Source organism: Peromyscus eremicus, chromosome 3 (genome assembly GCF_949786415.1).
Source record: "Peromyscus eremicus chromosome 3, PerEre_H2_v1, whole genome shotgun sequence".
Taxonomy (NCBI): Eukaryota; Metazoa; Chordata; class Mammalia; order Rodentia; family Cricetidae; genus Peromyscus; species Peromyscus eremicus.
The window spans coordinates 140,132,067-140,147,521 of record NC_081418.1 but is presented as its reverse complement, the minus strand read 5'-3'; positions in this window follow the sequence as shown (position 1 = coordinate 140,147,521).

The following is a 15,455-nucleotide window of genomic DNA, read 5'->3' as shown; positions in this document are numbered from 1 at the left end:
TTCATGCCATATTTTTTAATCACATTCACTTCCCCTGGTTAATTCCTTCCAGTTCACTCCACCTCCCTACCCACTCAACTCCCCTGTTTTTTTTTCTCTTTTTCTTTTTAAAACCCATTGAGTCCAGTTGTGTTGGTCAGCTACCTTAGGGTATTGGGCTTGCCCTGGAGTTGGTTCACTGAAAATACTAACAAAATTGACAAACCTTTGGCCAAATTAACTAAAATATACAGAGAGGATCCAAATTAATAAAGTCAGAGATGAAAAGGGAGACATGATGGACACTGAGAAAATTTAGAGAATCATAAGGACATACCTTAAAAAAAAATCTGTATTCTACTCATGTGAAAACTGGCTGCCCCTAACCTTGAAGCACACAGGGGGAGCACTTCCAAATTCTTTTTATGACACCAGCAAATGTTTATTGGAATCTCCTCCTGATGGAATTTTCCTTTAGTGAGTATGAAATGACCTCCCCTGCTGCTTCTCACTAGTTTTGGTTTGAAGTCTATTTTGTCATATAATAGAATAGGTACGCCTTCTTGTTTTTTAGTTCTGTTTGCTTGGAATATTTTTTCCACTCATTCCTCCTAAGTTCGTAAAACAGAGACATGGTGGAAGAAATAACTGAGAGCTTACATCTCAAATCACATACAGGAAGCAGAGCAAGCTAACTCTAAATGTAGTGAAATCTTTTGAAACATCATAGCCTACCCCCTCTGACATGTTTCATCCAGGAAGACTATACCTCCTAATCTTCCCCAAATAGCCACCAATTTGGAACCAAGTATTCAAATACCTGAAATTTATAGGGTAAATCTCATTTAAATCATCATTGGTGGTATCCACAAGTTAGTCTTTTTCTTGAAGGCTTATTAAAGAGACTAGTATAGTGAAAAGCAGAGAAAAGAGATGTGTTCAATGTGACTTCACTGAGAACAGAAAAAAAAAACAGTTCAGTGAACTCCAAGTGTGGTGGTATTGTGTTCCCCAAAATATTGTGTACCCTAATAAACTTATCTGGGGTCATAGAACAGAAAAGCCACTAGATACTTAGGATAGGCAATGGTAGCACATGCCTTTAATCCTAGCATTCCAGAGGCAGAAATCCATCTGTTCAAGGATACAGCCAAGCATGGTGACTCATGCCTTTAATCCCAGAAAGCGAGCCTTTAATCCCAGGGAGTTGTGGTAGAAAGCAGAAAGGTATATAAGGCGTGAGGACCAGAAACTAGAAGCATTTGACTGGTTAAGCATTTGACTGGTTAAGCTTTTGACTGGTTAAGCATTTGGCTGATTAAGCTTTCAGGCTTTCGAGCAGCAGTTCAGCTGAGATCCATTCTGGATGAGGATTCAGAGGCTTCTAGTCTGAGGAAAGAAGATCAGCTAAGAAGTTGGCCAGGTGAGGTAGCTGTGGCTTGTTTTGTTTTCCTGCTGTTTTTTGCTGTTCCTGGCATGAGGCTTAGGTTTAAAGAGAGCCCAAGAGATATGCATAAATAATTAGTACTGTCCATGTGTGGGTACAACTATCACTGAAGTCTTTGCTTCAGTCCCTTTGCAAGAAGTTTATAGAACCCTTTGCCATAATTGTAATCTGCTGTGGGATGTCTTTCGGTATGCTGTGAATATGTGTTGCTCTGATAGGTTGATTAATAAAGCTACATTGGCCTATGGCAGGGCAGGATGGAGCCATGCAGAAAAATCGAAGAGAGATAGGAGAGAAGAAAGGAGAGTGGGGCAGATGCTGTTAGCCACTGCCAGGAGAAACAAGATGTAAAGTACCAGTAAGCCACAAGCTACATGGCAAGTTATAGATATGTAGAAGTTGGTTAATTTAAGATATAAGAGCTAGCTAGCAAGAAGCCTGCCATGGCCAGAGTTTGAAAATAATATGTTTAAGCCTCTGTATGTTTATTTGGGTCTGAGCAGCTACAGAACTGAGCAGGACACAGAAAAACTTTCAACTACAGTAATCTGCATAAAGAAAATGTAGGCATAAACTGAATTAGACCATTATTTAAAGCTGTCGATCCAATATGGTGGCCTCTGGTCACCTGTAGCAACTGAGTCCCTGGGAAGTTAGTGACTTAGATAATAGCTATAAGAGTTAACTCTATGGAAAGATTAAAACAAACAAAAAGTGAAAGATTCTGTGTAGTTTCAAACTATGTTTTCAATCTCTTGATTTGAGTCCCATAAACTCAGAACTCCTTCATTCCCACATGAAGCTGTCAGACGCCAAGAAATCCCTTCCTGACATCTAAGATAGGATTTTTCCAATTCTCTCTTTAAATTTCCTCTTATACAATTACTTTGTTTCCCTTTCTTAGACTAATACTTACTACAAGAAACCAAGCGGAGGATAAGAATACTACAGAAATAACACAGTATAAGGTTTCTCTTTTTCATATTCTGGAAGGGCCTCAAAATTTTAGTGGTGTTTGGTTGAATCTTACATAACCATTATCGTAAGCTGGCAGCAACTTTTAGTTAAAACCACCCAAAAGACATTTTCTTCTGCCATCCCTACCAGTTATTCACTCTTCCAGATGCCTCATTGCCCTCATGGCCACTGATACCACCTCTCCTGTGAAAACCAATTAAAAGTTGGCTGCAGATTTTCTGGATGCCTTGCATTCTCCTGACTTTTATTTTAGCTATCTTGACCTGTACTAAGGCAGGCATACTGTAGCCACACATTGTCAGAAACACAAGAACCAAAAATTAGGGAGATTTAGAAACCCAGTGGTCTTGAAATGCTTTTGAGCCCTGGGTGGAACAGACTTTTCATTATATGTGTACAAATGCATACTAAAGGACTACATACTTATAGTTGTTATGAGTTTCAGTGGGCTTCTGAAAACAGAAAAATTTAACAATACATGCAACTTCTAGAAGTAGGAATGGCCTTAAAGGCAAAGTAAAGCATTTGGATCCCTCATAATCATTCTGGATTTATCATCCCTGTAGCTATAAAATTTGGCCTTATTTCCTGGCAGTGCAGTATGTTGATAAGATACCACAGTGCAAATAAGATGATCTACGATGAAAAACAACACACAGCAGATGGCAATCTAAAGGAAATTTTTGTGGTTTGTTGCTGTGGGATGTATGGCAAATGTGTTGCTGATTAATCAATAAAACATTGATTGGCCGTTGGCTAAGCAGGAAGTATAGGCGGGACAAGGAGGAGAATAAAGCTGGGAAGTGGAAGGCTGAGTCAGAGAGACACTGCCAGCCTCCACGATGACAAACAGCATATGAAGATGCCGGTAAGCCACGAGCCATGTGGCAAGGTATAGATTAATGGAAATGGATTAATTTAAGATGTAAGAACAGTTAGCAAGAAGCCTGCCACGGCCATACAGTTTGTAATCAATATAAGTCTCTGTGTTTACTTGGTTGGGTCTGAGGGCTGTGGGACTGGCAGGTGAGAGAGATTTGTCCTGACTGTGGGCCAGGCAGGAAAACTCTAGCTACAAATGGCGTCCAACGTGGTGGCAAGAGTTTCCACCTAAAAACTGAGAAAAAAGATTCTAAAATGGAGCTAAAACCAGCTTCCTAACTGTCTCTCTCAAATGAGCAGCAGCTACGAGTTTGAGCTACTGGTGGGTTTCTAACGTGCATGCTTGACCTGCAGTATGTCGAGAATGAGGCCTCTGCAAGTGGCACATTAAGCTGCATGGTGGATTTAGCCTTTGCTAGTACAAAACAAAAAAAGAGGTTTCTGGGCTACACGCTGCTTGGATAAAAGCATAAACCCATGATAGCTTCCAGAGCTGGTGGAAAACATACTACCACCATGTTGGGAAGCTGAGGTGGGCGGAGCCAGCAGTCACAGCTGATGTAGTTTAAAGCAATAGATTCACAATAAGACAGATTCAGATGTAATAGTTTACAATGTGTGTAAAAATGTATGTAGGCTTGAAAGAGAAAGAAAAAGGAATGTATACAGTTATATAAAGAAATAGTTTTTAAAAATAAAGTCTTTAAAGAGACAGTAAAGGTAGTATAAAAAAAAGCCATGTAAAAATGGATATTACACAGATAATCTGGATTGTGTTGTCTTTGGGATTTTTAACTGCAGAAAAACATTTGATTGTAAAAGCTGTTGAGTTATGCCAAAATGTATACTTTAAAGATACCTTGACTTCAAAATTTGGATATAAGGATATGTTGCTTTGGAAAAGAGTCTCTTTTGTTCCCACAGAAAGCCAAAGGCTATGGATTTGTTCCAGATTAAGATACATCAGGTTTGACCAGCCAAGACCCCCTGAAAGGTCTCCGATGACACCATGGCCCAGATGATCCAAAATCCGGAATGGTTTGAAGGCATCTGGCTCAGAAGATACAGCCTCATGGACTATTCCATAATTCTAAAATTTTCTTTGTTTCCCCATAAGATACAGCACCCCCTTCCAGCAGGAAGTAGTAAGAGAAGCTACGCCCAAATTCCCAAATGATATGTAATTTTACTTTGTTAAGGTTAAAACATTCCTTTTTGAAAAAAAAAAAGGGGGAAGTGCTGTGGGATGTATGGCAAATGTGTTGCTGATTAATCAATAAAACATTGATTGGCCATTGGCTAGGCAGGAAGTGTAGGCGGGACAAGGAGGAGAATAAAGCTGGGAAGTGGAAGGCTGAGTCAGAGAGACACTGCCAGCCTCCACGATGACAAACAGCATATGAAGATGCCGGTAAGCCACGAGCCATGTGGCAAGGTATAGATTAATGGAAATGGATTAATTTAAGATGTAAGAACAGTTAGCAAGAAGCCTGCCATGGCCATACAGTTTGTAATCAATATAAGTCTCTGTGTTTACTTGGTTGGGTCTGAGGGCTGTGGGATTGGCAGGTGAGAGAGATTTGTCCTGACTGTGGGCCAGGCAGGAAAACTCTAGCTACAGTTTGTGATTAAAGAATTAACGGGACCCTAGGTCTCCCAGGCCTTCAAAGCTGCAGAACTCTGGTTTCTTCCTGAGATCTCTGTTTTATGTATACTGTCTTGTCATTTTTAATTTTTTTCTGCCCTTAGAAGGAGAAGAATTTCTTTGAAGTGATAACATCTTAAAATTTTGTTTCTTTGAACATAAAGAACTTTTCATCCATCACCAACAGACATCATTGCTCAAGCCTGCAAACACAGAGGGTAGGGAACGCTGAAGTAGTTTTACTTTAAAAGGCCCCTCAGAGGAATTCTTTAGATGGAGAAGAAAATCTATGGGAAAAAAATGGTTTTTACTAACCACTTTATGTGACACATTGTGTGGGTATGGGTGCTATGATGTTTACTGGGAAGTCTTTGTGACGTACAGTGTGGATGTGTGTGTGCTATGTGCTATGATTTTTACTAGGAACTCCATGTGACACACATTGTGGATGTGGTGCTGTGTTATTTTTCCTGCACTTCTGTACAGGAAGATCTCCTACCTTTTTTTTTTCTATCTCATTGCTTTTCTCTCCTCTTCAGAAATGGTTAAGGAGGGTGTTCTCACAGCGGTAAAACCTCATGACAATAGTAGAAGCTAATATAATCCCCAAATTCTGATAGTTGATGCTATTCCTGTTTTAATAAATATCATGCCTAAAGAATCATTAGCTTAGAACAGGACCTCACAAGCCCAACCATCCAGAAAATCTGTATATTTCTCTTTACAGCTTAACTACTAAGTATTTATCAGCCATGCTTCCCCCTGCATTTGATACACACAAATGCTACTTGGAGTCTTTAAGTGGTGAAGAAGTGATACTCAAAATATCCATGGTGATTTTCAAGGCAGAGTCCAACATCTCCAAATAAGAGGACCATCTCTTTGATCTGTCAACTGCTAACATACACAAAACACAAGAAAGATCTATTTTATTTGACACAGATTTCAATAGAGTTAGTTCAAGCCCTTGCTATTATGAAGACAATAATGTTGGCAGTTTTATCCAGTTACATTTGGACCCATATTGCCATTCCCAACTCTCACTGTGTTTTCTTTTATTGTACCCAATGATCCCAGTAGCTTCTTCTTGCTGGATCTTTCTATTTTACCACCCCACAAATGTTTGCTATGTCAACAGCCAGCCATCCTGGTAAAAACACTGAAAGGAACTACCTTGTCTTTTATGGCCCTGGGAAGCTTCAAAACATCTTGTATATGAAAAGTCTTATTTGTAATCAATTTTACTAACAAAGACTTAGAGGTTGTTTAAAATACCAAAGAAAAGGGAACAAAAATGTGCTTTCAGTGAAGGAAATTTAGAACTTTGATTTAGGGTATAAGAGTCAAGTAATTCCACTTTAATGACTGATTAAAAATTTATATTCTATACAGTACCCATTTACTACTAAATACTTGGTAGATGTTAGACTTACTTGCAAATATGTGTGTGAATACTCTACACACATGCATGGTATGTCTTTATGAAAAGATTTTTGTTTTGTTTTGTGGTTTTTGAGACAGGATTTTCTATGTGCCTCAGTTTGGACTCAAACTCTTAATCCTCCAGCCACTGTCTTCTGAGTAACAAAATTCATATTGGGCTACCATAGCCATCATGAAAACTCACATCAGAACCACACAGTGGCATGCCAAGGGGTGCTGTGATGATGATTGGTGGTGGCTGTTTTAGAGCTGCCAACAATAACTATATCCTGTACATTTTATAAAGGGTGGATAATTACACACATAAACAAAAGTCCTTGGTCAAGCCTTTTAATTATACATTCACTGGAGTTACCTCCTTAAACTGTAAAGTAAATGAGTGGAAAACCCATCATGTGGAAGGTGCTTTAGGAATCCAGGTATAATGGATGAATAATGAGAACCATGCGATGAAGTTTGTAACATGACTTTAAATGGCTTTTGGGAATTTTTCAATCCAAATAGGAAGTATGTCTTTTGAACCTGTGAGACCTGTACTGTTTATCCACTTTTGTGTTAAACTTGCTCACCAGACTTTGTGACTTTTGCACAGTGGCCACCAGAGGGCATCTACAATAAATCATATAAACTCAAGGCTCAGAAATTTGGAAATGAGTCTTAGTAATTTATTATCAGGTGCTGCAATTGGGAATATTAGTAGACTATTACTGCACATAAACTTAGCAAAATATGTTATTACCTTAAAAATGAAAAGTAAATTTTGAAATCCTTCTTCAGAATATAACATATATTACAAAATGTCCATATTTCTTCCCCTTAGCATCTGTTATATTGCCAAATGCCAGATAATACCTGTGCCCAACAGTACAGTAAAGGTTAAGAGTATTTGATAGGGTCTATCATAGTGTTTATATCCACAACCCCAGCACTTGGGCAGCTGAGGCAGGATGATCATCATGAGTTTGAGAACAGCCTCAGCTAAAGAGTGATATCCTATCTCAAAAAGCTAAAACTATGCTGGGCATTGCTGTGTGATGTCTTTCTGTATACTGTGAATATGTGTTGCTACCATTGGCTAATAAATAAAGCTGCTTTGGTCTATGGTAAGGCAGGGTAAGAGCCAGGTGGGAATTCTAAGCAGAGACACAGGAAGAAGAAGGGGGTGTCAGGGCAAATGCCATTCAGCCACCCAAGGAACAAGATGCTAGCAGACTGGTAATGCCATGGCCACATGGCAATATATAGATTGATAGAAATCTGTTAATTTAAGATGTAATAGCTAGCTAGCAGTAATCCTGAGCCATAGACCAAAGAGTTTGTAATTAATATTAAGTCTCTGCGTGATTATTTTAAAAATACCTGCTGCCTGGGTAGAACAGAGTTGGACCGAGAAACTTCAGTCTACATTGAACACCCTATATGGGGCATGAACCCACAACCCTGAGATTAAGAGTCTCATGCTCTACTGACTGACTGAGCTACCTAGAAAAGGATTATAGATACACACAGGAAAACTTCTAGCTACATTTGGCACCCAGACGTAGTGGCAAGTGTTTCCACCTAAAACCTGAGAGAACTTAAAAAGAGATTCTAAAATGAAGCTAAAATCAGCTTTCTAGTTCATGTCTCTCATTTTCAGCCACAGTATAGAGATGCATTCCCTGGCCACAGTGGGCTTCAGCAGCAACATGGCAAGCTCCTGTGGTCTCTCACAGGCTGAGATACAAAGAGGCTTCTCCCAGCTGCTTCCTGAAGGCTTGGGAGCATGGCTACAGGCTTAAAAACACAGGCATACTACTTAATACCGCTTCCCAGAATTAAGGAGGTAAACGTTACTTCTTGATTCCTGCACCATGTTGGAAAGCTGATCAGGGCAGAGCAGCAGCCAGGAATAATACTTTTTTCATACTAGCCAAGAAATTTAACAGTTTAAAAACTCTCCTGGTTATAAAAGGAGTACAGATACACAATAAGAAAGATTGAGATAAAAAACAAAACCAACTCTGAACAGCTTACATGATGTTTAAAAATATACATAGGCTTGGAAGACGTAAGTAAAGGTGTATAGGCAGTTATGTAAAGAAATAAACATTCTTAAAAAGTAAAGTCTTTAAAGAAACAGTGAAAATAATGTGGAAGTTAAGCCATGTAAGGATGGAAAATACACAGATAGTCTGGATTATATATATTATTGTGTTTTCTTTGAATTTTTTCCTGTTAATGAACTAACTACAGAAAGACATTTGATTGCAAAGGCTGCTGAGTTAAACAAACATACATGTCTTAAATATATTTTGGCTTCAAAATTTGGGTCTAAGGATATGTTGCTTTGGAAAGAGGTTCTGCTTTTGTTTCCACAGAAGATGAGAACTTGTGGATTGCTTCCAGGCTACTATGGTTTGATCAACCTAGATCTCTTGAAAAGTTTCCAATGACAGCCATGGCTCAGATGATCCAACATCCAAAACAGCTTAAGGCAACTGGCTGAGATGATATGGCCTCACAGACTATTACAGCCAAGATTTAACTATAATTCTAAATTTTCTCAGGATCCCCATAAGACTGCCAGCACCCCAAATCAGCAGGAAATAGTATGGAAAGCTATGCCTAAATTCCCAAAATATTGTTTATTAAGGTTTATTTTTATTTTAAGGGGGTTGACTATAAATACAATCTCTTTCTAAAGAAGAAAAGAGGATATAGATATGATAGGATAAAAGGGTAGATTATTGAATTTTTTTTAAAGCAACAACTTATTTGAAATATTTTACATTGCTATAGATTTTAGTTTTTGATACAAATTTAAAGTTAATTTTGTTATATTATATGTATGTTTCTAGTCTTGTTTAATGTATTATGCTTATGCAACTCATTTAAAATTGTAATATATAATTAAGAAATTCAGATTAATAGTCATCTATGATAATCAAACTTTTAGTCATGTTAGTAAGATTTTTAGTTATACAAAGGTATATTTCAATTAGGTAGGTAATCATTAAACACTTTAAAAACCTACAGAATATGCCACTTTAAATGTTTTAAGAACATAGACTTTTTTGTATAGTGAGACATGTCTGCGGCTGGCAGCACCAATCTACTTCAGAAAAGATGATAGGCATCAAAGAAACTCCATATGGAGTTTGCTTTATGTCAAAAATTAACCATTTGAGCAAGAAACTGCTCTTGTCTGGACTGCTTCACAATATGTTGTATAACCTGGACATGCAGAACCCATGGGAAAATGACCAGTGAACTTTGCCAAAAGAAGGCAAGATGTGATGGTCCTTAAGGTTCCTGCTTCACAGAGGCAACTACCAGACATTCTTCAGGTGGCAGGTGAGACAATTCTTCAAATTTTTTGCTTCACTGAAGTGTCTGCTAGACCCAGGTCTATAGGCTGAAGATGGATGCCCCAATGTTACAGAAGAACTTTGAGTGACTGTCCAGGTAGTCAGATGCCTCTGTCATTTCTAGAATTTTGGAGGTTGCTTACAATGCACATCCTGTTTACTTTAGTAATGTTATATCCTCCTAAGGTGTTTGAGGGAGCTAAAGACTAGATAGTTACAATTATAGTTTTCCTTATTAATGATAAAAGATAAATTTGATATAAAACTTTAGACTCATAAAATTAGGATAGATGATGGAATATTTTCTTTAATTTTGCCAAATACAAATAAACTAAATATTATAACTGTAATTCTTGCTTGATAATTGTTTTGTTATATGTAATTTTACTATGCTTAAAATGAAAACCTTCATTTTTGATTAGACAGAAAAGGGGAAATACTGTGGGATGGTCTTTCTTTATGCCAAGAATATTTGTTGCTCCCATTGGTTAATAAATAATGCTGCTTTGGCCTATGGTAAGGCAGGATAAGAGCCAGGTGAAAATTCCAAGCAGAGACACAGGGAGAAGAAGGGCAGAGTCAGGACAGATGCATCCAGCCACCCATGGAGCAAGATGCCAGCATACTGGTAACAACATGGCCAAGTGGTAATATATAGATTAATTTAATATGTGATAGCTAGCTAGCAATAAGCCTGATCTATAGACCAAAGAGTTTGTAATTAATATCAAGCCTCTGAGTGATTATTTTAAAAATGACTGCTGCCTAGGCTGAACAGAACAGGACTGAGTGGGACCAAGAAACTTCAGTCAACAGGGTGTGCTCTCATACATGTTTATTTCCAGCAGTTGGGAAGCAGAGACAGATGGATTTCTGAGTTTGAGGCCAGTCTGGGCTACAGAGCAAGTTTCAGTTCCAGGAAAACGAGGTCTACAAAGAGAAATCCTGTGTTGAAAAACAATAAACAATGAGAAGTGGCAGATTCTGCTTCTCAGAAAGCCACTCTTGGTCTAATCAGGGCTGGCAGATTCCATCTCCTGAGTTTACTCTTGGTCCAATGATAGCTCTTTGTCCAATGAGAGGTCTCTCTTTCTCTGGGCCAGGTGGGAGCTCTCTAGGTCAGATGGGAGCTCTCTGGGCTGGATGGGAGCTCTCTGGGCCAGATGGGACCAGGGGGTTGGTTTCTAAGTCTCAGGAAGTGATGGAGGTCTTGGGCAGATGGGTGTGGGGGCAGGGCGTGTAGATTTCAGGGTCCACTGGGGGGGGTCTTGAAGAAGGGGAACCTTCCCACAGGGGTCCTGCCCACTAGCCGGCAACTGGGGCCGAGTTGTGAGGGTCTTCTCCGGAATGTCTGGTGCCCAGGGATGGGACCTAGGGGCAGGCCTCCCTGGGTATGACCCCAGACACTCACCTCTGGTACAGATGGGAGCTCTGGGCTGGATAGGAGGTGGCGGCTGGTCTCCAGGTCTCAGGAAGTGGGGGAGGGGTCTCAGACGGAGGGTGTATAGATTGCAGGGTCTGCTGGGGGTCTTGGAGAAGGGGAACCTTCCCACGGGAGCCCTGCCCAATGGCCAGCAACTGGGCCAAGTTGGGCGGGTCTTCCCCAGGTACTGGTAATGGTCCAGAGAAAGTCCAAACTGACCTACTCTGGTGATTGGATGGCCAAACACTCTAACTGTTGTGCTAGAAATCTCATCCAATGACTGATGGAAGCTGATGCAGAGATCCATGGTCAGGCCCCAGGTGGAGTTCCACGAGTCCAATCTGCGAGAAAGAGGAGGGATTGTATGAGCGAGAATTGTTGAAACCATGATTGGAAAAAGCACAGAGACAAATAGCCAAACTAGTGGAAAGACGTGAACTGTGAACCAATAGCTGAGGAGCCCCCAACTGGATCAGGCCCTCTGGATAAGTGAGACAGTCAATGGTTAGCTTGAACTGTTTGGGAGGCCCCCAGGCAGTGGGACCCGGACCTGTCCTTAGTGCATGAGCTAGCTGTTTGGAGTCTGGGGCCTATGCTGGGACACTTTGCTCAGCCTGGGAGGAGGGAGGAGGGGACTAGACCTGCCTCAACTGAATCTACCAGGCTGAGCTGAATCCCCAGGGGAGTCCTTGCCTTGGAGGAGGTGGGAATGGGGGGTGGATTGGGGGGAGGGCGGGAATGGGTGGGAGGAGGGAGGACAGGGGAATCCGTGGCTGATATGTAAAATTAAATTAAATTATAAAATAAATAAATAAATGAATAAATAAATAAATAAAATTAAAAAAAGAAAAACAACAAACAAAAATCTGCAACCAAGAAAACAATAATAATAACAATAACACAAAAAGCAAAATTAAAAACTAAAATCTCAACCAAATAAACAAACAAAAAAAGAGTATTTGATGAAATCATACAATTGATAAGGATAAAAATTTAAAATAAATAATCAATACTTTAATAGAAACATCTGATATGATGTTAATTAGAAAGCAAGGTTACAAAGCAATGTGAAACTCTTGCTGTGTTCTGTAGAGGAAAGAAAGGAGATATATTTGTATAATTTTGTAGCAATATTCCAAAAGCTTTTCTGTCATTTTCCCTCATTGCTCCTATTTCCTTTTCTTTTAACTTTTTATTATTTCAGTGTTCACTATTGACCTTCATCCCTTATCTACAAAAAAAACAAACAGGTGTGCAACACAAATATTAGATGTGTATTTACCCATTGATGATACTATCATTAGCCACCTAATATTCCTAAATTTCAGATTTTTCTCACTAAGAAATGATAATAACACCCCTACTATCCAGTTGGTGGAAAATCAGGATAATGATTTATGTCTAACAGCAATGATAGAAAGATAAAACAACCCTAGCCCTCCCCTAAACCAAACTATTTAGATCGTGAAGCTGGTACAGACCAGTTTGACTCAGCTCGCAGAGGATGAAATGTGGGGACAGCACCAAGAATGACCCAAGGCTGATTTCTGAAGAGCTGATCATGATGAAAGGATTTGGTTATTTTTTTTCAGTGAAATAGATAATAATAACTCACATGATATAGAATATAAAGTAAAACAATTGTGAAAAATCATTGTAAAAATACTGGGCCTTTTCACTGGAGAGATGGCTCATCAGTTAAGAACACTGATTGCTCTTCCAGAGGACCTAGGTTCAATTCCAGCATCCACATGGCAGCTCACACCTATCTGTAACTCCAGTTCCATGGCTGACACCATCACACAGACTTTTATGTAGACAAAACACCAATGAACATAAAGTAAAAGTAAGTTATGTATTTAAAAAATATACTGAACAGCTCCGATGATCTTTTAAACCCAACAACTCTTGGACTTAAGCACTATATGTTTTTAATTAATTAATTAATTTTTCTGTGTATGGATACTTTGCCTACATATGTGTCTGTATGTCACATATCACATGTGTTCAGTGCCTGTGGAGGCCAGAAGAGTATGTCAGATCTCTAGAACTGGAGGGATAAGCTACCATCTGAATGCTATGAATCCAACTCAGGTTTTCTGGAGGAGTAGTCAGTGCTCTTACCTGCTATGGTGGTTTGAATGAGAAAGGCCTCACAGACTCACATATTTGACTGCTTAGTCTCCAGGTGTTGGAACTGTTTGGGAAGAATTAGGAGGTAAGGCCGTGTTGGAGGAAGTGTGTCACTGGGGGTTGTGGTGGTATTGTGTTCCTCAAAATATTGTGCACCCTAGTAAACTTATCTGGGGTCAGAGAACAGAACAGCCACTAGATACAGAGGCTAAAAAATGGTGGCACTTACACCTTTAATCCTAGTCTTCTGGAGGCATGGATCTCTGTGAGTTCAAGGCCACATTGGAAACAGCCAGGCATGGTGACTCACACCTTTAATCCCAGGGAGTGATGGCAGATAGCAGAAAGGTAAATAAGGCGTGAAGACCAGAAACTAGCAGCATTTGGCTGGTTAAGCTTTTAGGCTTTGAGCAGCACAGTTCAGCTGAGATTCATTGTGGATGAGGACTGAGAAGCTTCCAGTCTGAGGAAACAGGATCAGCTGAGGAACTGGCAAGGTGAGGTAGCTGTGGCTTGTTCTGCTTCTCTGATCTTCCAGCATTCACCCCAATAACTGGCTTCAGGTTTGATTTTATTAATAAGAACTTTGAAGATTTATGGTACGGGGGTGGGCTTTGAGTTTTCAAAAGCACATGTTATTTCCAGTTAGCTTTCTGTCTTGTACTTGTGGATAAGATATAAGTTCTCAGTTATGTCTCTAGCATCATGCTTCCTGCCATGCTCCCCACCATGATGGTCAAAAACCCTATCCCTCTGGAATCATGAGCCCTCGGTTTAAATGCTTTCTTTTATAAATTCCCTTGGTTATGGTGTCTTGTCACAGCAATAGAAAAGTAACTAAGAAAACTGCTAAACCATTGTTCCACCTTCAACAAGCACTATATTTTTAATAATCTAAAACTTTAGTGCAGTTCCACATTCCCTCATGAATGTTACAGTGAACATTTGTGGGAATCTACATCCAAAGAATACAAGTTTGAATCATTCTAAGGATTTAATGTAAGACTTGAATAAATATTATTCATATATTATATACTACTTCTAAAAATTTTAAACCCTTTCTACTGTATGGATGAAAGGGAGAAAAGAGATGGCATTGTAAGGGTCATCTTGCCTCTTCTGTTAAAGTTCTCTGCCCTGGATGTGGAGTATACACACCTGGATTGTGGCTTCCTGTGGGGTTTAGTACAAATGCTTTAAGTCACTCTTTTTCTTTTCTTCTGTTGGGCTAACCTCTCAGGATATACCTGGTCTATTTTTATGTCTTATTTTTATAGAATCAATAATACAATGTTTTATAATGGCCTTCCAATTCTTGTGATGTTGAGGAGTTAGCACAGACAAGCAGTAAGCTGTCTAGAATCCATCAGTTATTTAACTATATGCCATATTTTTCTATTTGTTTAAGTAAACTTTGAGGAAGTAATTGTCCAGTTGTTACTGGAATATCACTCCCAAATCTGCTCATCTCTCTAGTCTCTGTGATCCCTGTTGAATGAATTCAGATGAGACAGGGTGTAGGGTAGAAACAGGCAATGTTTAATACAAAATAACATGAGGGGCTTTTAAGTGTGAGAAGAGCAATGAAGAAAGGAGTCATTACAGAGATCACCTCACCATTCACTAAATCATGGTCAACCCACTAAAAGCATGTGGAGGTCAGAGGACAACTTTTGGGAGTCAGTTTTCTCCTGCCATCATGGGTCCAAGTATCAGCATCAAATCATTAGGCTAGTGGTTCTCAACCTTTCTAATGCTGTGATCCTTTAATATAATTCTTCATGTTGTGGTGACCTCCAGTCATAAATTATTTTGTTGTTATCTAATAACTGTAATTTTGATGCCATTATGAATCATAATGTAACTTATATAGGATATCTGTCTGATATGCAACCCCCAAAGGTGTACCAACCCACAGGTTGAGAACCACTGCTTTAGGCTCAACCATCCTGTCCTCCCTGAAAGAATGAACTTTGCATAGAAAACCTTATTTAGATGTATCTTTAACTTGTCAAAAGAACAGAGTGCATAATTCTTAGAATCCTTGCAGAAATAGACCAAAGGACACTGTTTAGACACTGTCCAGGAGAATGTGTCAATTACAGGAAAGGATTGGCAAATTCTCAAATGAACTGTTATCTAATAAATTGTGACTCACAGAAGCATATAGATTAA